The following is a 23,881-nucleotide window of genomic DNA, read 5'->3' on the forward strand; positions in this document are numbered from 1 at the left end:
ATCATTATACAGGCTAAACAAGCACTCCACCCAATGAGCCATATCCCCAGCCATGCTTTGTTAAAATTAAATATTGACAGGGATATCATTAAAAATGTGGAAAATCTGTAGCATTCATAATTTTCTGGGAAAATCAATTATTCTACAATCACTTTGAATAAATAGTGTTTTTAAAACCAAACTAAATATTTATTGAAAATATGACCATTTCTATTTATAGGCTTTGTCCTTCAAAATCAAACGTAACTTTGTTATTAATTGCCAAGGTGCCAATCAACATAAAGACTGTTGTAACTGCTTTTCTATGGCTGCAATAAAATTTACCTTAACTAAAGCAATTTAGGAAGGGCTTAATTCATCTCACAATCTCTGAGGACATAATCCATCACTAAGGATAATTAATAGGAGCAGGAGTTACAGACCATTGGTCACCTTGCATCTCCAGTCAAGAAACAGAGTAAGGGAATGCTAGTGTTCAGTTGAATGTGAGACTTCAGGATAGGAGCGCAAAGAATGGTACCATTCAGACTGTGTTCTAAGGAGCCACTTATTTGTTCCTGGCTGCCGAGACTCAAAATAACCACAAAGAAACTGTATTAATTAAATCAAGGTTTGGCCTATTAGCTCTAGATTCTTATTGGTTAGTTCTTATATCTTAATTTAACGCACTTCTATTAATCTGTGTAGCACCACGTAATTGTGGCTTACAGGCAAGGTTCTGTTCAACATCTATCTCTGGTGGGGCTACATGACTTCTTTTGACTCCGCCTTCTTTCTTACAGCATTCAGTTTAGTTTTTCCTACCTAACTCTACTATTCCCTATCACAGGCCAAAGCAGATTCTTTATTCTTTAACCAATAAAAGCAACACATATATAGAAGGACTTACTACACCTTTTCCCCTTTTTTGTTTAAATAAAAAGGAAGGCTTTAACTTTAACCTAGTAAAATTACATATAACGAAACAGGTATCAAGTAAGAATTATAGCTATAATTTTTATACTGACTTTATCTTTTATCATAGCTAAGGAAAACTATAACTATCCATTTTTCAAGTTTATCAAAGTCTCCAGAAGGATATAATATTACCTAAGTAAACAGAAAGTGCATTGTTAGCAACCTCCAAAACTCTAGAATTGATAGAGATATCTCACTTCCTGAACAGTCACCCAAAGTTCTTCTGTAATGCTGCAGCATTCATCTTCAGCCTACAGGCCCATAGTATTCAGCAGACTTTTCCATGAAGCAAGAAGTTTCAAAGATAGTTCTATCTATATTGGCAGTTGGTCAGTCAGTTTCTTCTATGTTGTGCAGAATGTCTAGCAGACTCTTTCATGAAACAGGAACCCCACAGGATCGTCTCACCTATAGGCAAGTTCCGCAGTCATTTCTCCATGGGACCCATATCCAGTTCATACAGTAGAGCATCAAGCAGTCCAGGCAAAAGCAGTTTCTTGCCCAAATGTCTAACCAATGCCATAAGGAGCCTTTTGGGTGTCCATAATACTCTTGAAGTAGATTGGTGCGTCTAGAAGCAGATGTGTCTCATTGTCGTGAAAAAATCTTAAGTTCTTAAAACATTTTAAATGCCATATTCTGAAAGTCTTTGAAAGATCTGAAGAATATTTATCTAACTGAAATATGTCTCTATATCTCTAGAAAATCTAACATGACAACGTATTTTACTATTATAGATAATTATCTATTAATCTATATTTCTTAATTATAATTACATTTTTATTTTATTTTTTAGGTTGAATATTTATTTAGAGGATTATAAAGGGGGAAGGGGGAAGGGGGACAGAGAGAGAGAGAGAGAGAGAGAGAGAGAGAGAGAGAGAGAAAGAGACAGAGAAGGGGGAGGCAGAGAAGAGGGGAGAGAGGGAGAAGCGAAGCTGCCTCTCTGAGAGGAAGATGGGAAATAGCTATAATTACATTTTTAATAAGCTGCACAAACCAATACCTTAATCAAAAGCAGAAATATAAGTATAACAAAGTTGACCTTAAATCTGTATCAATAAACCAAGATCCATATCAATGCAAAATAACTCTCTATAGCATATTTCCCCTTTAAAATAAACAAACATTTGTAAACAATCATGAAGGGAATTTGGACATAGTTCTCTCCAAACTGCTTCTTGCTTTTTGTTGGGCAAAGTAAGTTTTGGGGGTGTTTGTTGTGACCTTTAAGACGGTCTTGGTCCATCAAACCACATTAGTCTGGAAGCAATCCATAGGTTCTCATCTTCTGTGGATACAAATGCAGAACCTCTTTTCCAAAGCAAAATATCCTTAGATCCAAATTCTGAAGTCATAACACCTTTAAAATATATATGTATGTTTAGCTTCACAGTCCATAAAATAAAATGTCTCTCTGTATTTAACTCATTCACAGTCAAAACATTCAAAGAAAACATAATAATATACATAATTCAGACTCTCTGTGTATATTACATCTTTATGTGGCTTATTTTTCTTACTCTATTACTTTTTCTACAAGTTTAATATTTATTTTATTATCTTTACTTCTTTAATCTACGACTGTCTATACTATTTTATATTACATTTACTTTCTCCTTACTCTTTTCCTTATCTCTCCCAAGCCTATGTACATTTTTTTAAAACACACTGTATTTTATTTAGAGGTCTTTTATGTCTGAATCTGTCCTCTTGTGTATCTGTAATCCTTTTCTGTCCTGAAGAGCTTTTTAAATGATAAGCAGCTTGGTCACAGCAGCCCTGGGTGCTGGCTCTGCTTCTCTCCACCTTTCCTACATTAAGAGTACTCTTGTCTCCCACCTCAGATAATTTCATCAAGACAAACCCTCAAAGGTATGCCCAGAAGAAGGTTTTTCACAGCCTCTCTATATAAAGTTGACATTGAGGTGAACAATCACAACAAACAAAAAGAAAAATAGTATATTTCTGATAAATATAGTGTATTTTTATCAATTAAGATTCTCAGCTATAAATTAATACTATCTTAACACAACATGGGAAAACAATATAATAAGATTACAATTATATAAGCTTATATAAATTTTCATGAGAATTAACAAAGTGATACATGTAATATACTCAGTTGTGATTGTTTATACTTTGGGATCAATTTCTAAAGACAAAATAGTATTTTCCTGGGTGAATGATTGCATTCTGTATTGTAACACTTGTCAAATCTAATCAAATCAAGTACCTAAAATGTGAGTTAGTTATTGTATCTAGATTTTTACCTTACCACAAAAACAGTTCAAGAAATCCAAGTTTTGATGAAAATATTGGATATTGTTTTAATGCATTATTGCACTATAAACCTATATTGGTAGGTTTATAAAATGGAACAGCCCCTTTGACATACTTGTTTTTTATATCCACATCTATTTAAACTAAACAAGTATATACTCTTGGCCTATAAGTTTCTATAGCATATCAACAAAATTATTTATAATCTTTAAGGTGCATAACATACCTGCTTCTAGCTATTAATACAAAAGTATGAATTTACATGTTTGCTAAAAGACTATTGAATCTTTAACTATGTTATTACAATTACTATGAACGGTAAATTAAATGCCTATCAATAGGATCAGACATCTACTCCCTTGGGTTCTTAAAATCTTTTAACACCTCTTCTGTGATCAAACACATTATTTTCATGTATGAATCTTAAATCAAATATTAAAAAGATGACAGTGTATACATATATATGTTTATGATTGACAATATTGTTGACATTTTGGACTAACACTTTTTCCAAGATGCATTGTAGGTCATTAAGAGCATCCTTTCCTTCTGATATGATCAATAGATATGATCAGTTGTATTACAGATATGACAATAAAAAATATTTACTTGAGCTAATGGGAGCTCACCAACTCCAGCCAAACAGGGAAGGAAATAGCATAGGACCAAACTAGAACCTCTGAATGTGTGTGACAGTTGTATGGTTAGGGCAGATTGTGGGGCCCCTGGCAGCAACATCAAGATTTATCCCTACTGCTTGTCCCGTATTTTGCAGAACCCATTATCCTTGGATGGATAACTTGTTCAGCCTTGATATAGTGGGGAGAGGCTTGGACCTTCCCCAAAGCAATGTGCCTTACCCTCTCTGAGGAGTGGATGGGGAGGTAGTGTGGGAGGAAAGGTGGAGGTAATGAGAGGAAGGGAGGGAGTGGGAACAGAGAATGGTATTTAAAATGAAAAAGTTAGGTGGTTTTCTTTTTAAAAAAATACTAAAAAAAATATCTACAGACGTATCAAATGTCCCTGAGATTAAATTACTAAAAAAGTATCTATAGACATTATCAAATGTGCCCTGAGGCTAAAAGATCAACTTCAGGTCAAACCCAGTGCCACAAGGAAATAGTATGTATCAATTCACTGTTCTCTTATTCCTGAGTACAAACTAATAGATTATTAATAAGCACAGATCATAATGAATCTAAAGAAGTAAAGTATTGATGATTAATTAAAAATCTGTCCTTTAAGGTCAGTTGATAGGTAGCTATGGGAAATCTGGTGGATTTCATGGCTTCCGTGATTATTTCAATTCCTGTTTGAGGTCTTACTATGTTTCTAATGTTTAATTTTCTATGTATATGAAAATATAACAAGTTCATTAAAATCTTCTAATTCTGGGATTCCATATTACTAATATTTGTGCTCAGTGTCTTATGTTTATTTCAATTTTGTGAGCCTAAATAGGGTACTTTATTTTTAGAGTATAATATTTTTATGTCTTCCTTTCACATTTACATGTATATTCTGGCATAAATGTTATACTCAAGATCTTGCCTCATGTTCTCAAAAAGAAATATGTTTGGTTGAACAGCAATGTAAATGGAGACATATGTTATGTGAGATGACAGGAAGAAATTCTCAAAGATGAAATTGACACCATTAGCATTTTTAAGGTCATAGTACTAATAACTATTATTGAGAATTTAGTTAATTCATTAGTGATAATGATCTAAAACATGATACTGGAGTCTATCTAGAGCTGTACTAAGGGTAGTCATAAAGAGGGTTTAAAGATAAATAGTACGACATTCATTAATCAACACTGCAAGCAGTTCATAACACAAACTGAAGGATTACAAAGTCATTGCGAATGATGTTATAATGTGAAGATTTGCTACAAAATACCTATTTCATCGACATATTACTACTATTTTCACTGAAAATCTAAGAAGAAAAATACACTGCTTAGTTACTAATGAACTGTTTAGCTACTGCTTGTATTGGGATGTTTCCTGAGTTCAGTCTTTAATTATTACCTTAGATTAATTCAATCACTGTTTTTTATTTAAAGAGAAGACATTTGATTTATATAACACTCTGAGTGTTATACCTCTAAAGGCAATATTGTAAACTGCATTAACTTACATCACACTACATATAATTTCCAGAAAACAAAGGAGGGTAAATATTTGTCTCAAGTTTTGCTTCTGTAACTTGAAAAACTGATTATGATTATGAGGAAAACAAAATGGAGAATAGCACTTCAAAAATACTTGACTTGAAAGGCGTCTCATATAAGTTCTTTACTCTCTGAAGAATATGTTAGGTACATATAATATAAATCAGTTTTAGTTATTCTGTAGCTCTATGTGCTCATGTATTTAAATATATTTAAATTTCAGGAATTCTTATATCTGTCTCTTGAATTACAGTGTGCCTCATGGTCACTTGACAACAACCAAAATGGTGTTTTGTTTGTTTGTTATTAATGAAAGGAGTTGATCCCAAAGTTATGGAAGTAAAATTTTGATATTTCAAGGTCTCAGTTAACTACACAAAGTTAAGTTTGGTATAGGGCAAATTTACTCTCCCATTTAAGTATAGGGATATAAATTATTGTTCCTAGGTATAAATATAGGGGTTAAATTATATGTGCTCAATGCTGTATTTGAGCTACAGTGAGTAAATTCATTTCATTGAAAAGCCTATTATCTACCAGGTGAAAAGAAATCTTCTCTTGTAACTTTTCATAAATTACTTGTTTGCATTTTATCATTGCTTGTCTGATAATTACCTGTCATCTCTCAATGCTTATAGAACTCACAATATTAAAATTATTTCCAAGTACTCCCAAAGGCACAAGAGTACATTGTATTTTCCAAAAATTGAGAACTCACAGCAGTTTGCTGCATTCTTTCTGATTCAGTTCTTCAGACCCAATGCTTTGTAACTATGAAACACTCCATACCTTGAGCAAGTTTTACAGCCCACTAAAAAGCCAATTAATGTTAAGCTCAAAGTGGTTCTTTTGCACTGACATTGCTGTGAGTTGTTGGCTTGGTTCAAATATAAAGTGCACTTTCCTTTGACCTTAAGTAACTGAATGCAGAGGTAGCTCATTAAGAGAGTTGTAGTGTTTCTCAGGTATGGATACATTACTAATGCTCGGCTTTTAGGAGAAAAGGAAAGGAAGAGAAGTTTTGTAGGCCAGAGAAAGTTCAGGTGCAAGGTCGATGCCATACACAGTTCAGAGCAGCTCCTAGCTTGCTCTTGCAAGAATCTCGGTGAAAATTTACCAAAACAACTATTCTTCATGCCATGCTTTCTTTCTGCATGGCTTTCAGGAACCACGGTGGGAAAAATATAGAGTGAGCGGAATTAACAAATGCATATTTCCTACTTCATTTATAAGATGAGGTGAGACCTATTTCTAAATTTCTTTATTTCCTCAAATAGCAGTCTATGAGCTGGGGGGGGGGGGACTGGTACAGCATTCCCTGCTGTGGTCCAACTGCGACAGGTTCATACATTCCAGGGTAGAAGCATGTGGATTAGAAATGTCAGGTAGACAAAGCAGAGATACAAAAGAAATAAACAGAGACACAGAATAGAGTAAGGAGGACAACACATGAATACTGTATAACCCATCGATGAGGGTTCTCTTTCCCAGACTGCCATACTTCAAGAAGACCCATTTCTATACATTACCACAAAGTGTGTTAATTTCAACAAAGGAATTCTGGATGGAGCACATTCAAGCCAAAGATAGCATTTAATAGTTTTGCTTTATATCTGAAGTCTGCATATCAAGGTAAATCAAATAATTTCATATCAAATACAATCACATAGTTTTGCACAAGGTAAACAGATGCCAATGCAGATAATTATCAGAGGAGCAAAAGCTGAGTTCACAAATTCACCATGCTAGTATTTCTGTCTGCCTAGCTTAGAGCTCTCATGGAAATGATCTTGTGAGAATAAGGCAGTTTAAATTTGAGAAGAAGAAAAAAAAACACAGTGGGGACATTCGTTTGCTTGGGGGAGAACTTGTTTTCCTCATGGAAACAAAGTTTCCTCAGAAATAGAATGTTTCTTTCTAACCATCAAGGTTTTTAAAGGGAAAGGAAGCTTGTTATGCATGATGACTGGAAATAGAACACCTGAGGAAGACAAGCTGCAGTAGCAGCTGATGAAAGTTAAGGAGTTGAGAAAAGAAGGTGAATGAAATTATATAGAAGAAATGAAAACAGAGAAAAGTGAACCTGATGATATATATATTATAAGCACAAAAAAATTCTTAGGGATTGGTCGTGTAGGGCAGTGAGTTTTGTCGAAACAGCATTTTCATCTTCTGAAATGAGCCAAGAGGAAAGACTAGAAACCATAAATCAAGGCAGCTCTTGAGGGACCATTACCACATCCCCAGTTAGTAGCCTGGGAGAGAAAAATTTAAGCTACCCTTGAGTGCTTCTGTAATTGGATTTGAAATATTTTTAGTGATAAATAGTCTAGTAAAAATATTGATTGGAAGAACAGTGAAAGTAGAAAGGTCTAGGAATGTACAACAGAACCAAAAACCTAGAGCTTAAATCTCAGCTCAGCTGTTAATAGAAATGAGCCCTGGGCAAAGTATCTCAACTTCATTGAGATAATTTGTTGGGTTATTTATTGATATAAGCTTTAGTTTTCTTGTCTACGAAATGACATTTTTACTGTTTCATTTTAGTTGGAGCAAAATTATAAAGTCTAATAAATTATAATAATTAGAAAGGACCTGATTTGGAGCTGTGTGGTGGTGATGCAAGCCTTTAAGTGAAGCACTCAGGAGGTGGAGGCAGGCAGATCTCTGTGAGTTCAAAGCCAGCCTGGTCTATAAGAGCTAGTGCCAGGACAGGCTCCAAAACTACAGAGAAACCCTGTCTTGAAAAACCAAAAAAAAAAAAAAAAAAAAAAAAAAACAAAAACAAAAAAAATCTAAAAAAGAAAGGCCCTGGCTTAGTAACTGGGACTTTCCTATTCCTGAGACCAATGGAATTTTCTGGTATGGTGTTAGTCACTTTACATTCCATCTCTTTCTTTCTAAAATCAAAACATTTTAAGAAGAAATGATAGATTGGCTCAATGTAGTATCAGTAACATTGTTAGAGTATTCAATTTGTAAAATGATTTATCACAGGATTTAGAAGAGGTTTTGGGGATACTGGATGAGAAACACTTTTAAACCTTTATTTCTTTTATAGTTTAACCTACAGTGCACTAATTTTTCATTTTATTTTATGCCTATATGTTCTTAAAAGACAAATGGGCATTAACATGTTAATATATATCATAGCTATGTTTGAATGTTGAAACATTGCTTTCTTCTTCTGTAAATTTATTGACTTCATAGTAATTAGAAAAATAGAGTTTTGAAAACTAGATTTTGGTATAAAGGGGGCTGAATAGAGGTGTGAGTATTGGAAGCAGAAGGTGAACAACTTACAGTGGCAGCTACATATTCCTGAACCCTCAGAGTCACGTCACCTCCACCTTCTCTATTGAATGAGTCTTTGTAGACAATCATACAATAGATGCTATTGGTAATTGTGTTACTTTGTCTTAACATTCTTCTCTCATTTTACATACACAATCCCTGTTCCCACTCCTCCCCTCCTCCTGCTCCTCCATTTTCCCCCACCCAATCTCCATCCACTCCTCAGAAAGATAAGGCTTCCCATCGGGAGTCAACAACATCTGACATATTACTCTGAGACAGGACCAAGATTCTCCCTCCCTATACCTGGGCAAGGTATCCCTCCAAAAATGATGGTCTCCAAAAAGCCAGGTCAAGCACTAGGGAAAAATCCCCATCCCACTGCCAAGGCTCCACAGGCTGTCTAAGCCATCCAACTAACACCCACATTCAGAGTGCCTAGTTTGGTCCTATGCAGGTTTCTCCTCCACTAACTCAGGTCATCTGTTTCTGTGGGTATCCCCATCATGGTCTTGCTCCCTTTGTTCATATTTTTGCTACTCCCTCTTTTCGACTGGTCCCCAGAGGGCCAGCCCAGTGCTTATCTGTGGATCTCTGCATCTGCTTTCATCAGCTGCTCCATGAAGGTTCTATGAAAACAATTAAAGGTGGTCATCAACCTGATTACAGGGCAAGGCCAGTTCAGGCACCCTCTCCACTATTGCTTACGGTCTTAGTTAAGGTCATCCTGTGGAGTCCAGGGAAGTTCCCCAGTGCCGGGTTTCATGCTAGCCCCATAATGGCCCCCTCAGTCAAGTTATCTCTTTCTTTGCTCTCCCTCTCTGTCCTTCTTCCATCTCAGCCATTCTATTCCCTCAAGTTCTCCCCCCCCTTCCCCTCTCCTGCCCTCCCTTTCTTCCACCCATGCTCACTATTTTGTCAGGAGATCTTGTCTATTTTCCCTTCCTAGGAGGAACCCAATCATGACTCTGTTAGGGTTTGCCTTATTCCCTAGTTATCGTGGGGTCATGAACAATAGGATGGTTATCCTTTGTTTTACATCTAATATCCACTTATAAGTGAATAGATACTGTGTTTGTGTTTTGGGGTCTGGGTTACCTCAGCCAGGATGTTTTTTCTAGTTCCATCTATTTGCCTGCGAAGTTTAAGATGTCATTGGGTTTTTTGTTTGTTTTTTTTTTGTTTGTTTTTTCCCACTGAGTTGTTCTCAATTTGTAAATGTACCACATTTTTTTAAATCAGTTTTTTGGGTGAGAGGTGAAAAGATGTCAGAAAATAGTAAGATATCCAATGCTCTTGGATAGGTAGGATCAACATAATAAAAATAGTAAAGATTTAATGAAAACCCCATAATAATCCTAACACAATTCTTCACAGACCTCAAAAAAACAATACTCAATTTCATATGGAAAAACAAAAAATCGGGGATAGAAAAGCAGTCCTGTAGAAGAAGAAAGGAACTTCCAGAGGCATCATTATTCTTGACTTCAAGTTCTACTATATAGAGCTATGGTAATGAAAATAGATTGGTATTAGCATAAAAACAGATAGGTTGATCAATGGAATCAAATTGAAGTCCCTGATATTAATCTACATACCTATGAACACCCAATTTTTGACAAAGATGCTGAAATTATACAATGGAAAAAAGAAATCATCTAAAACAAATAGTGCTGGCATAACTGGACGTCAACAAGCGAAGAATGAAAACGCATCCTTATCTATCCCATGCACAAAGCTCAAGTCCAAATGGATCAGACTTTAACATGAATTCAACCACACTGAACCTCATAGAAGAGGAAGTGGGAAGAAGCCTTGAATGCACGGGCACAGGAGATCATTTCCTAAATATAACACCAATAGCACACACACTAAGAGCAACAATTAATAAATAGAATCTCCTGAATCTGAGAAGCTTCTGTAAGGCAAAGGGAACAGTCAATAAGAAAAAATGGCAGCCTACAGAATGGGAAAAGATCTTCACCACATCAGACAGAGGACTTATTGGTATGAAAAGCCCTTCTTTTTATGTGTTGCTTTTATTGGTTAATGAATAAAGAAACTGCCTTTTTCTGTGAAGACATAGAGTAGAGCTAGGTGGGGCAAGGAGGAACGAAACTGAATGCTGGGAGAAAAAAAGACAGGGTCTCAGAGAAGCCATGGAGCCAGGGAAGAAAGACATGAGCCACCAGCTAGAACATTGCTCCTAGGCCACCAGTGCCATGCTAAAATATAAAATACTGGAAATGGGTTAATTCTAGAGGTAAGAGCTAGCTAGCAACATGCTTAAGTGACTGGCTAAGCAGTGCTTCAAATCATATAGTTTCGGAGTGATTATTTAAGGACTGATCAGCCAGAAATGAACAAGTGGACTCCTACAACAACTGATCTCCAAAGTATATAAGAAATTCGAGAAACTAGACATTAAAATACCAAACAATCCAATTAAAAATGGGGTACAGATCTAAACAGAGAATTCTCAACAGAAGAATCTCAAATGAATGAAAGACACTTAAGGACTTGTTCTACATTGTTAGCCATAAGGGAATGGTAAATCAAAAATGACTCTGAGATACCATCTTATACCAGTCAGAATGGCTAAGATCAAAAACACCAATGATAGCTTATGCTTGAGAGGATGCAGAATAAGGGGAACACTTCTGCATTGCTGGTTAGAGTGTTAGCTTGTACAGCCACTTTGGAAATCAGTAAGGTGGTTTCTCAGAAAATTGGCAATCAATGTACCTCATGATCCAGCAATACCACTCTTGGACGTCATATACAGAAAGGATGCACACTCATACCACAAGGTCATATGCTCAATTGTGTTCATAGCAGCATTATTCATAATAATCAGAACATGGAAACTACATAAATGTTCCATATTTTTCTTTTCCAACTGGACCAGAATATTCACAGGAAACAAAACAAGAAAGAAAAAGGAGAGCGAGAATGAGAGAGATTTATTGCTTTCCAATCTACTCATCCATTTTTTGGTAATTCATTTAATTAGGGGGAAGATCACTAGGATGTGCCACAATTGATTCTGTTTTGTTTGTTTGTTTGTGGGAAAATTCCTGGTGACAATCTGTAGGATAAATAACACTGACATTAAAACTGATTTTAAAAAACAGAGAGAGAGCACGAGCATGGAACTCAGGACCGCGAGGGGTACACCCACACATTGAGACAATGGGGATGTTCTATTGGGAACTCACCAAGGCCAGCTGGCCTGGGTCTGGAAAAGCCTGGGATAAAACCGGACTCTCTGAACATAGGGGACAATGAGGACTACGGAGAACTCAAGAACAATGGCAATGGGTTTCTGATCCTACTGCACGCACTGGCTTTGTGGGAGCCTAGGCAGTTTGGATGCTCAACTTACTAGACCTGGATGGAGGTGGGGGTTCCTTGGACTTCCCACAGGCCAGGGAACCCTGATTGCTTTTCGGGCTGGGGGGAGACTTAATTGGGGGAGGGGGAGGGAAATGGGAGGCGGTGGAGGGGAAGAGACAGAAATCTTTAATAAATAAATAAATTTAAAAAAAAAAGAAATACAAAAAAAAAAAAGAAGTTATTCCTCTCCTTCCACCTCAATGAGAAAAAAAAAATAGTACAGGTCGTAAGTTCATTAGTATAAAAGAGAAACAGCTTAAAATATGTAGTCTTCATAGGATGGTGAGCACATCACTCATCTTTATATTTCATGATAAGCAGTATATGCTAAATAAACAGTTTTTGCATTAATGTAATTAAGGATCGACACAGAATCACTAAAGTAGGACTCCAAAGGATCTAGGACTGGGAGGTCTAAGAAGGGTCACCTGGTAGCCAGCAGCTTCTGATACACAATTATCTACAGAGACATAGCAAATAGAAATGGATCTGATTATGAGGGTTCAGCAATTCCTGACTTGCACAATCACGAGTGTTAAGAGATCAGCTTTCTGACTAAGAATTAGGACAAAGTTTTTGGATGATGGAAAAACTTTTTAATGCTTTGAATGATTACACCTCTAAGACATTGTATGGAAACATAAAACATGGAACTGAAAATAAATATAGCCATAGAAATGTCCTGACACTTTATGTAACACACAGGACTTAAGCTTATTGACCATAGTAAAGTTCTCTTAGTCTCTTGCCTGTCTTGGGATTTGTCCCTTGCTATCATGAGCAATTTCAGACTACAGTATCCTAGCACAGATGTTAAAAAGAAAACTGAATTCATCCCAATCTGGGACAGGCTGCCACAAGCATCTGACTTCCCTGTCCATGTCTTTCTTCCTTCACACATGAATATAAACATGACTGCTTTTCTGCTTAGTATATTAAATGTAGATACAATGGGCACCTTGTAGTTACAAAAGTGAACACTTTTCTTCGTTTTTTAGAAATATATAAAACTCTTCCCTCTACCTCTGTAAACCCTAACCATTATGCTTCTACGAATTTTTACTGGAAATTTACAGTTTAGTGTTCTAAAGCCTTCTTTCCCTGGTCAATTTGATTGTACCACAAGAAGCTCAGCAACTATCTCCTCTATATTATACTTAAAGCTTTTATTAAACAACAAAGCCATACTTTCTCTATTTCTACTTTCTGTGACTTAAGCAGCTGGTATTTAATAGAGCTGTTTATTATAAGTTGCTTTCACACCACAAACTTATGAAATGGCTTCTATTGTTCTTTTTTTTTTTTTAACCAAAGAAGAAACTGAAAACTGGAGAATCTAAGTAACTTGCCAAAGATCTTGCCTCTAGTAAATGGCAGATGTGAAATTTAGCCTGTCAATCAAGCTCATGGTATTTGCACTTAAGGCTGCCTATATTGTTTCTTCTCCGTCTCCATTAAGCCGGTTATTCAGGGCTCTGTCTTTATACACATCTTTGCTTCAGTTGCTCTATATATCTCTTCATTTCCCTCTGTCTTTCATCTTCCATTTCTCTTCTAATCCCCATGGCTCTGTCTTGTTGATCACTACTTAGATTTCTTGATCAAATACTGTTGCCTTGCCTTTTGGACAATCAGTTTAGAACAATGATGCTGTGTACATATATATTCATAAAATTAAGAACTAAAGCATTCATATTTTAAGCTACACAAGAAGCAGAATTCGTGCATCCTTGCATGACGTAAACACAGAAGAAAAGGGTAGGTAGACAACACAAAAAGAAAGTTAAGAGGAAAAATAGATTTTTATGTACAAATTATTTCTTACCATTTCAAAGTACTAAAAAACTTAATTTTAAGCATACTTTGACTTTTTCTAAACCCTTATATTTGGAGATATGCAAGGTGATTTAATTTTATTAATCTTTTTAAAAATAAGGTATAATCATTAAGTGATTTATGCCACAAGTACATATTCAACAGTCTCCTAATTAAAAAATATTAATTTCAAAGAATTTACGCCCTCTAACATTGAGATACATCTTGCATTTTTTTTCTTTTCAGAAAGTTATGTATTTCAGGCTTATATATCAAAAGGAAACAAATTTATATTTTATATACGAAGCAATGCTTGCCCTTGTAAGATAACATCCAAAAATTAGGTTGTATTACTTCTAACACAGTATACATGTGTATCTATTACCACATCCTTTAATAGAAATGAATGTGTATTAAAGGTTCACTCTGATTTAAATACTTTGCTAAATCTTGTAGCTTAATGCTCAACACAGGAGATTTCATAAATTACAGTGTTTCAGTAAAGGAGAAAAAATAGGAGAGGAAAGACAGGTCAGGGTGGAGACATTGAGCAGTTTGTGGAAAAGTTTATGAATATAATTTATCAAAGTTATTTCACAAAAGTGATGATATCATTACTTACATGAATATTTTTAAGTTTTAGGTGAATTAAATTTAATTAATTTTATAGCCTATTATAAAACTCCTGACTAAATTTATCCTTTTCAATGATTTAAAAAATATTTTGCATAGATCTTTTTCGAACTTATGAGCTTAATATAAATTCCTCTCCATAGAAATGATCTCAGAAGGGAAGAGAAATTTATAAGAAAAATATCTTTGAAAGTAAAAATATAATTACAAAAATAGTTTAAATAGTGATATCTAAAAATGGAATAATAGTAATCATTAATAGAATACATTGCAGATCATTAGAGAAAAAAATGATGTGATTTTTTTAGAAGGAGATAATGGAAGGAACATTAAAAAAATCAAATACATGAAACAAATGGTAAAGACAGCTTATCAAATCATCTTCATACAAATTTACATGGATCACAGCAGACAGAAACAGAGGACTCCAGGAGTATACCACTATGAAACAGGGGGAATGAGAGTTTCAATAAAAATGCTCTTGCCCCATTCATTATGAAAGTTCCAAGTCATATTCACCAAAACCGCCGTCTCTAAAAAGATGGTGGGCTCTAAGAAGATATCCAAAATTTAATGAAGAAAAGACATATTCTAATCATGTAGGATTTTATACATACTAAGTTATAAGAAACATATCTACATATAAGAAATAGCAAAAACATATACTTAGGAAAATAACAAAGGCATGACAAAATGTTCGTGGTTAAACTTCTGAATTTTGTAACTGGTAGTTTTCGTCTTTGGATATTTGTTAGTTTTGTGATTGCATTTATCACCAAGTCTTTTTTTAACAAAGAAATAATAAGGAGGAAGTTCTCTCCCACTGCAGATGAGACTTGCTGAAGAGTAGTAGAACTATGTCTTAAGATGGAGAGCCTTGAAAAATTGTCATGTTCTCAACGAACTTTCAGTAGAAAAAAATAACATGATAGAGGAGAGGAGGGAAAAAGAGAGGGAGGAGGGACAGCAAGAGCGACAGAGAGATAGAGAGAAACAGAGACAGACAGAGTCAGAGAGAGAAAGAACTGCTGGTGTATGAGCAGAGGAGCTGGTGCAGGGCCAATCCTATCCTCTCAGCCTTTGATAGGACGAGTAGCACAAAACCATCTCACAGAGACATCCTCCAACTCTAAAGGTAAAGCTCCTCCTCGCAGACTCGCCCTGGGAAATCAGAACAGGTGTCACAGGACTACAGGCTGCCTAACCTACACAATATGTCTACTTAGAAATAGCAAACCTTAGGCACATTCTTGCATGAGGCAGAAATAAGAAGTGAGTAACAGAAAGTAGTGGACCAGATAAATGTATGATTGGTATCTGCTCACATATGAGCCACTGAGAAGAGCCAAGGCCAGTATTCATTATCAAACAGGAGAACAACTCTCCACCACTGTCCAGTTTTCTTTTACTTCTGTGCCTCAGTTACTTACTATAAATTTTCAGTTTAATAAACCAGGTTTATCTGGCTCTGTTTTCTTTCTCCATCCACCTTTCTATACAGTTTTTACAAAAATTACAAGTTGCTATAGAACTAAGGGTTCCCTTGTGGAGTCTCACAGGTTATCTGATTGCATATCTGTACCCCATCATGTTTTCATTGTACCCTTAGCAGAAACGTTTTTGTTCCTTCTCCTGGCTTTTACTGTCCCTCTCACATATACTCCCCTCTTCTCTACTTTCCTAAATATTCAGTACTAACCACTAGCCTTGTTCTGCCTATTTCCTTTCCATTCCTACCCTTGGTACCTATTGTCTTAGTACATTCTCTGCCATCAATTTAGATTACTCCCCTAACATTTTCAGAGTTAGGAACTGATGGGTATTTTGTTTGTTTGTATTTGTGGGTGGAGTAGACAGGTATATGTGTGTGCACATGTATGTGTGCTCAAACTTGGAAGCCAGAGATCAACCTAAGTTTTCATTCCTTAGGAACTATCTTTCTCATTTTTTGATTCAAGTCCTCTCATTGGCCCAGAGCTGTTGGAGTGGAGTAGAATGGATGTCTTGCATGTCTTGACTATCTACATGTGTCTTTTACTGCTTTCCTGAGGATTCATCATCACAGACTTTCCTTGATAACGCTGTAAAAGTTGAACTAACACTTAACCTAAAGTGAGTATTTTTAATTGGTACTATTGCATTTTCTTAGTAAACACAGACATTTTTTTAATTGTTTCTGTATAATTAGCATTGTATTCTTGGAGAGGGGCTGCAGGCTGAGATTGATACCTTGAGCACTGAGCTGCACTCCTAACAAAGTGGGGAGAAACACTGCCTGAAGCCAACTACAAACGACTACACCCCCAACACTTCACCTGAAGTATCCACAGGTAGTTTGTCAAAATGCCGTAAATTACTTAATTCCAGTTGTGTAAGTTACAATAAATAGATTTTAGGAATTGAAAACTGAAAGCAGGATTGCTTCCCTGAAAATTATTAATCTCAAAATAATGCACACCAAGGAAAATGATTCATGTGAAATCCCAAAGAATTCAATAAAACATTTATAATAATTTATATAAAATATAGCGGGCAGTGGTTCCAATTTGTATCTCCTTGATCTCCTTTTGTTGTCTTATCATTCTAACTAGAAATTCAAGTACTATATTGAATAGGTATGGAGAAACTGGTCAGTTTTGTTTTTTTTCCTGATTTTAGTGGAATTGCTTTGAGTTTCTATTTAATTTGGTATTGGCTCTCAGCTTGCTGTATATTGCTTTACGATGTTTAGATATGTTCCTTGTATCCCTGATCTCTCTAAGCTCATGAGATGATCATGAAGGTGTATTGGAGTGTGTCAAGGGGTTTTCAGAATCTAATGAGATTATCATTTGCTTATTTATTTTAGTTAATTTATATAGGGAATTATGTTGACATATTTGCATGTAATCAAACCATCCCTGCATCTCTGGAATAAGCCTTGATAATGATAGATGATCTTTTTGATGTGTTCTATGGTTTCTAGTAATAGTGGATAGGTAACATGAACTTGCCATCTCCTGAACTCAGATTGGTTACTACCTTAATTGTCCTCAGAGAGCCTTCATCCAGTAATTAATGAAAGCAGATGCAGAGATTCACAGTCAAGCACTGGGCCAATCTCTGTGAGTCCTTTAGAAAAAAGAGAGAAAAAAATGTTCAAGCCAGGGACACCATGGTCATCACAAGGAAACCCACAGAGACAACCAACCTGAGCTCATAGAGGCTCATAGACACTGGACTGACAAGGAGCTGGCATGGGACTCACCACGGTTCTCTACATATATATGTGTGGCAGTTGTATAGCTTGCTCTACTTGTGGAACTCCTAGTAGTGATAGCAGGATCTATTCCCAATGCTTTGGCAGGCTCTTGGTGACCTAGTCCTCATACTAGGTTTCCTTACCACACCCTAATAAAAGGGTAGGAGCTTAGCCCTCACTCAACTTGATATTCTATGCTTTGTTGACACATATGGCAGGCCTGCTCCATTCTGAACAGAAGCAGAGGAAGAGTGGATTTGGTGGGGACAAAGGTGAGGTGGCTGGAAGGAATAGAAGGAGAGGAAGAGGAAACTGAGGTCAAGATGTAAAATAAATGAATCAATTTAATAAAAAAGAAAAACATAAGTAATGACTTATCACATGGACTCAAAATTCATTAATATCAGTTTGTTAGAAAATATTGCCTAATATCCAAAGAATTAGGAGCTATCTAATTGCATGTTGCCCCACATTTTAGTGTATTAATAATTTGGGAAATGCTGATCGAGAGATGAAACTGATTAATTGATAGGCTCTTACGTGTGGCCTTGAACTTACTACATCCCTAAAAACAATCTTGAACTTTTTGATTCACCTGTTCCCACCTACCAAGTGCTGGGATGACAGGAATGCACCATCACTCCTTTCTTATGTTGTGCTAGTTATTGAGTCTACAACTACTTGCACTTTAGGCAGGCACTTTACCAACTGAGCTGTGACATCAGCCCATATTTAGAAATTTTAAATTTCACATATAAATTACATTTTTAATTTGTTGAATAAAACATGCCTTAACACATTGCTTCTAAGTTCTTGTCTATACAGATATTTGAAAATACATTCTAGAAAGTTACTACTTGTAATACTCAAGTTTTATTCTTTTAAAAATATATTTTTCAGCTAAAATTCTAAGTGATTTTGAGAATTTGTTGAAAATTACATCTTTGCTATAAGATGATATTATAACATTATGATTGAGAATGTGATTTGTGTTTTAAGACAGTTACTTTAATTTGAAGATACTCATAGGAGTTTTTCTTTTTCCTCAAGAGACCCTGGTGGAATTTAGAGTGATCATAGGTGAACAGGTATTATATACCACTAAGATTTAGGAAGGTCTTTATTCTTGGAATGATTGGGGTCCTTTGCAAACAAGTGAGTAATTCTTCCAAGTTCTCTCAATATCTTAAAGACATCTTAGAGTAAAGATATTGAGAAAGAACTAAATTTGCTTTGAAGTTATCTACTTTATAAAGACAGGAATGCCTTATATTTTAAGAATAGCATTGTACTCACGAAACCACCATAGATGCAGTTGCCTGCCCAAGAACTGCACAAAATCAACACAATCAACATTCAAATTTGAAGGGCAGAGTGACCCAAGAACAGTTACCCTAGCTTCTCTGGAAGGAAAGTCAATTTTCTTTAATGGTAAGGACCATGAAAGGGCAATTATGCTCCAGGTGAAGGTCTCACACCTAGATTCTAGACAGCACAAATTGACCATAGTGAGCCGTTACACAAAACTAACATGAAGTCACAAGACAGTTTGGAGGATGAGAAGTTTATCTGGTAAGAGGTTAGAGAAAGGGATAGAGAATGAGCATGATCAAAATAACCTGTGTATATGTATAAAATCCTTAAATGAATAAAAACATAATGAATTAATTATAAGTTAAAACATGACTAACAGAATCATATGTAAATATTTCTCCTTCAGAATTGTCTAAATAGCAGATAGCAGGGATGTATAAGCACTGATTGCTTATGATTCTCTCTTCATTTTGTAAAAGTCTAATCTATGCCTAGACTTAGCTAAAACTACTTTCTCCAGTTGACTTAAAATATGTTTAGAATATTTCCTATCTGAGAAGGCCTCCAAATAGACTTGGAAATGAACTTCATTAAAAGATAAAATCACAGCTATTCAACTTTATTTGAACACCACCTTTAGTTCTTTTTGTTGATCCTTTGATGCTATTTCAGAAACTCTCCTAGGATTCAGAGCACCAATAAGCATGAAAGTGATTCTCACCTTTTAACTATGGAAAGATGCCTGCCAAATGAAATCCTGCTTGTGCCCGCTTATGACTGTATAAAAGAACAATCACCGCCAGTGAAGAAAGAAAAGGAAAGAAAGAAGGTAACAGAAGAATCTCTTAGTAGTTCACAGTCCTTTCATCATCTCTTCTACATCAAAGATGAGCTAGGTCTCCGAGTAGCGCCCCCAGAGGCAGGTGTGAGAAATTGTGTCTTGTCCAGGAACTTTATAAGGAATCAGTGTGAGTCCTAAAATTTTAACTCATTCTTTTTAAAGAACACACACATACACACACACACACACACACACACACACAAAACTATTATAATCTTTTAGCTTCCCACTCAACAGTTTTATAGGTACAGTATAAATACAGAGCGGTGGGAAAAGATTCTGTGATCTTTCACCCAAAACAACATGCAAAATTATGAAATAATTTTTGCCAAGGAAGAAAGGAGTTTCTGCTCAGTGTGTGAGAAGTGAGAAGTGGGCAGGATAGGACAGGTGGCTGGACATTTCTAGATGTGAAAATCTGTGCAGTCTGGAAGTTGCAATATTATCTTTCTTTTCTTTAACTCTTTGTTGTTGTTGTTGTTGTTGTTGCTGTTTATAATTAGGTAATTTCTGTTTTACAAACTGGGGCGATAGCTTGATCGTTGGAGCCTGTGTGGGTCCAACACAGATAATTATCTTCCCTAACCGGACTGGTACGGAGACGCAAGGAATAATCAGACACAACTTACAAGGTCGTCATGGAAGGGCAAGATCTCTCTCGTTTATTCTCCAAACAGTTTATATATCATCCCATAAATTGAGCAAGAAAACACATTCGGCTAGGTAACCCTGGTGAATAGCCTTTAGTCAAGTCCGCATCTGTATGCTAGCTGTCATGTAGGCCTAAATTAGCATCTCTATAAGACTTCCTCCAAATTACCAAGAAATAAGCACCAAACATCCTGACCAGCTTCAGACAACACCTCTCCTCAGGTGATCTACATTTCTAAGAAAAGAAAGAAAGCAGCAATACATCCTTGCTATTGTTATGCAGAGACAGCTTGTCTGCAGAGCTATGTGACCAGCTCAGACCAGGCCTATGGCTTTTATGCCTGGCTGCTACACCATACAGAAATATGGGCCTACACTTGATGTTTAATTTCTGGTATCAGCTGGGTTAGGTTGCCAGTAACCTGTTATTTATTCAAACACTAATCTTGGTGCTGCTTGTTGGAAGGCATTGCTGGCTAGTCAGAGGTTGCTGTCTATCACGGCCTGGCAGCTTTTTCCAAAAAGCTCAGCAACATGAAGACTCCCTTCATCTCCAGCGAAATTTCCTGCTCTCTACTTGTCCTTATCTGGAGAATGTCCCAGGGACCGTAGGACTGACGTTTTCTGAAAGCTGTCTCTAAACCACATACCTGATTTATATTTAACTTGAACCTTGGCACAGATTCCCTCTAAGAAGACTTGTACTAGGAGTTTTGCTATGGGACTCTACTGCCACATATTAAGCCTTGTGATAGGAGCATGCCATTTAATGCAAATTAGAATTTGTCCCCAAGCACCCCGGTCCTATATATTACTTATATTCTGGGAAAAAAAAGAAAAGTTGATCTGATTTTCTGAAGTCTGTCTCCCAGAGAGCTGTCTCCATTGTACCCAGTTATCCTAACACTGTTCCCACCTCAGCTCCCTCTACCCTTGTAGACCAATGAGGCCAATGATCCTGGGGAAGAAACAGAGCCACAGCTGTTATGAGGTGTGTTGTGCTCGAGTGATTTTAAGGAAACTGTGCTTGACAATGTGGATGGGTCTCACTCAGTCAGCTGAAAACCTTCTGAGGGCAAAGGGAGATTTTCTGGAAAAAAAAAAAGAAATTTATTTCAACTGGTATCCCCTTTCACCACAGTTTATAGTCTGTTGGACTGCCTGACATATTTGGGCTTATCCATATCCACAAACTCATTACCCACCAATCACATAAGCCAGTTTCTGCAAACAAACACCAACTTCAAAGTTTCTCTCCTTTCTTTCCTTTCTCATAAAGAGCATTTGATATCACACATCTCAAAAGTTTATAACCAAAAAATGCAAAAAAAAAAAACCCTACCTGATACGTGGAATAAATAGCCAAATAGGGATAAAAATAAATTCAAGATAATGTTAATGCATAAATGGAGTATAAGTCTGAGCAAATTAAGTGCCAAAATATACAAGTTCCTAAATGGGCAATAACTAAAAAAATATTCCACTTAGTGCTTAAGTAAAACTCAAACTAATACTAAAATGTTGGCTTTGGAGTTTGGAGTAAAATATGAAAAATCAGCAATGTATATATGCTAAATACTTGGGAAAAGGGGGAAAATCATCATATCAAGGAAGTGATAGAATTATTCAAATTATTTTAATTAGTGAAATATGGTGCCTGTAAAAGAAAACTATGTACTCATTAAAATAAATGCAATCGACTGAGATTTACTTGCCAATGAAAATATTATTAGAAAATAAAAATTCAACTTCATGTAATAGCTAGGAAAAGTGGTTCTGTAAAGCACAATTAATGAAAGGTCAGAGACAGATACTGGGGTTCAACACCTGAAGACCCGAAAAGCAAAGCATCCAATCACTGGCTCTTATTTTGACCTCAGTATGAAAAGGGTGATTCTGCCTCCAGGAAACCTCATTATAAGAGTAAGTCTGAGAGCTTTCTCTTCCTGTTTTATAATACTCTCTAGTTCCGATATTAAGAGCAGGCACTACTACCACCTGGTTTCTATGTCAAACTAGTGTGGCTACTGGGATTAAAGGTGTGTGTCCTTGTGGCTACTGGAATTAAACTTTGAAGTTTCTGTAACTGAACACAGAAAAAAAATCCTTGTACCTTTTCTGTCATAATTTTATGACATCATAATGATAACTAATTCTAATTTTTTTCTTTTTTTTCCCTTTGTGGTGTTTCGAGGCAGGGTTTCTCTATAGCTTTGGAGCCTCTCCTGGAACTCACTCTGTAGTCCAGGCTGGCCTTGAATTGATAGAGACTCGTCTATCTCTGCCACCCACGTGCTGGGATTAATGGCATATGCCACCACAGCCCGGTTTAAAACTCAAATTCTTAAGTATATAAAGAATCCTTGCTTTCAGTTAAAAATCACAGAGAAATAAATAAATCTTATTAGGACCATATCTAATTTTTAAAGTCAATAAATATGAAAATCCAACCCAACAGTATCTTGAATCCACACTTTAAGTTATAAAATAGTCAGCCAGGTTATGAACTATTGCTCAACATCATCAGAGCAATCAGTTCTAGCTAGTGGATCTTCCTCACATCCACTGATGCCTGGAATCACAACATGAAAGGTGGATAAGGAGTTGCCATATCCACACTCCAGAACTATCTTTAAATGCCCAAATACTTTGAAAATCCTATAATATTTATATGGACTTATATGCTGCCAGGAAATCACACACTGAGAGAGTACACCTGGGCCGCACACCATTTTTTGGGGGATCCCAAAAAGCCATACCCTAACTTGGTCTCACCTCTTAAAGATAATTGGTTGACAAAGATTCCCCATCACACACATACATGCTTTCTTCCAGGTAGATACTAGATACTGTTGTCAACTAATATAAATATAAACAAATATCTTTATAATAAATCAGTTCTTAATTGTTTATGACCCTAAGCAAATACACAGGTACTTTTTCATAGCTATGGACTATGCATTAGCTACTCTTACCATCTTTTAGATATTGAATTCTATGATCTATTTTTAAGATTGCTTTTCTTCCAAATACAAACAAGAGAGCCATTTGGGAAACACAGCCTTTTTATTTTCCCTCGAGAATATCTAGCCACCAAAAGCCCCATATTATTAAAGTGATAGCAAGAAGCATAGTATAGCATGCACTAAATTTCAAGAACTATTCCTAATTTATTAGATCTTTCACACTGAGGAACAAGATCTAAAGACATGCAGCATGTTTCAAAACAGTCTGTTGCAGCAAAGCACAATAGGGCACACAATGCCTATGACTCTCCTTT

Source organism: Microtus pennsylvanicus, chromosome 14, assembly GCF_037038515.1.
Source record: "Microtus pennsylvanicus isolate mMicPen1 chromosome 14, mMicPen1.hap1, whole genome shotgun sequence".
Classification (NCBI taxonomy): Eukaryota; Metazoa; Chordata; class Mammalia; order Rodentia; family Cricetidae; genus Microtus; species Microtus pennsylvanicus.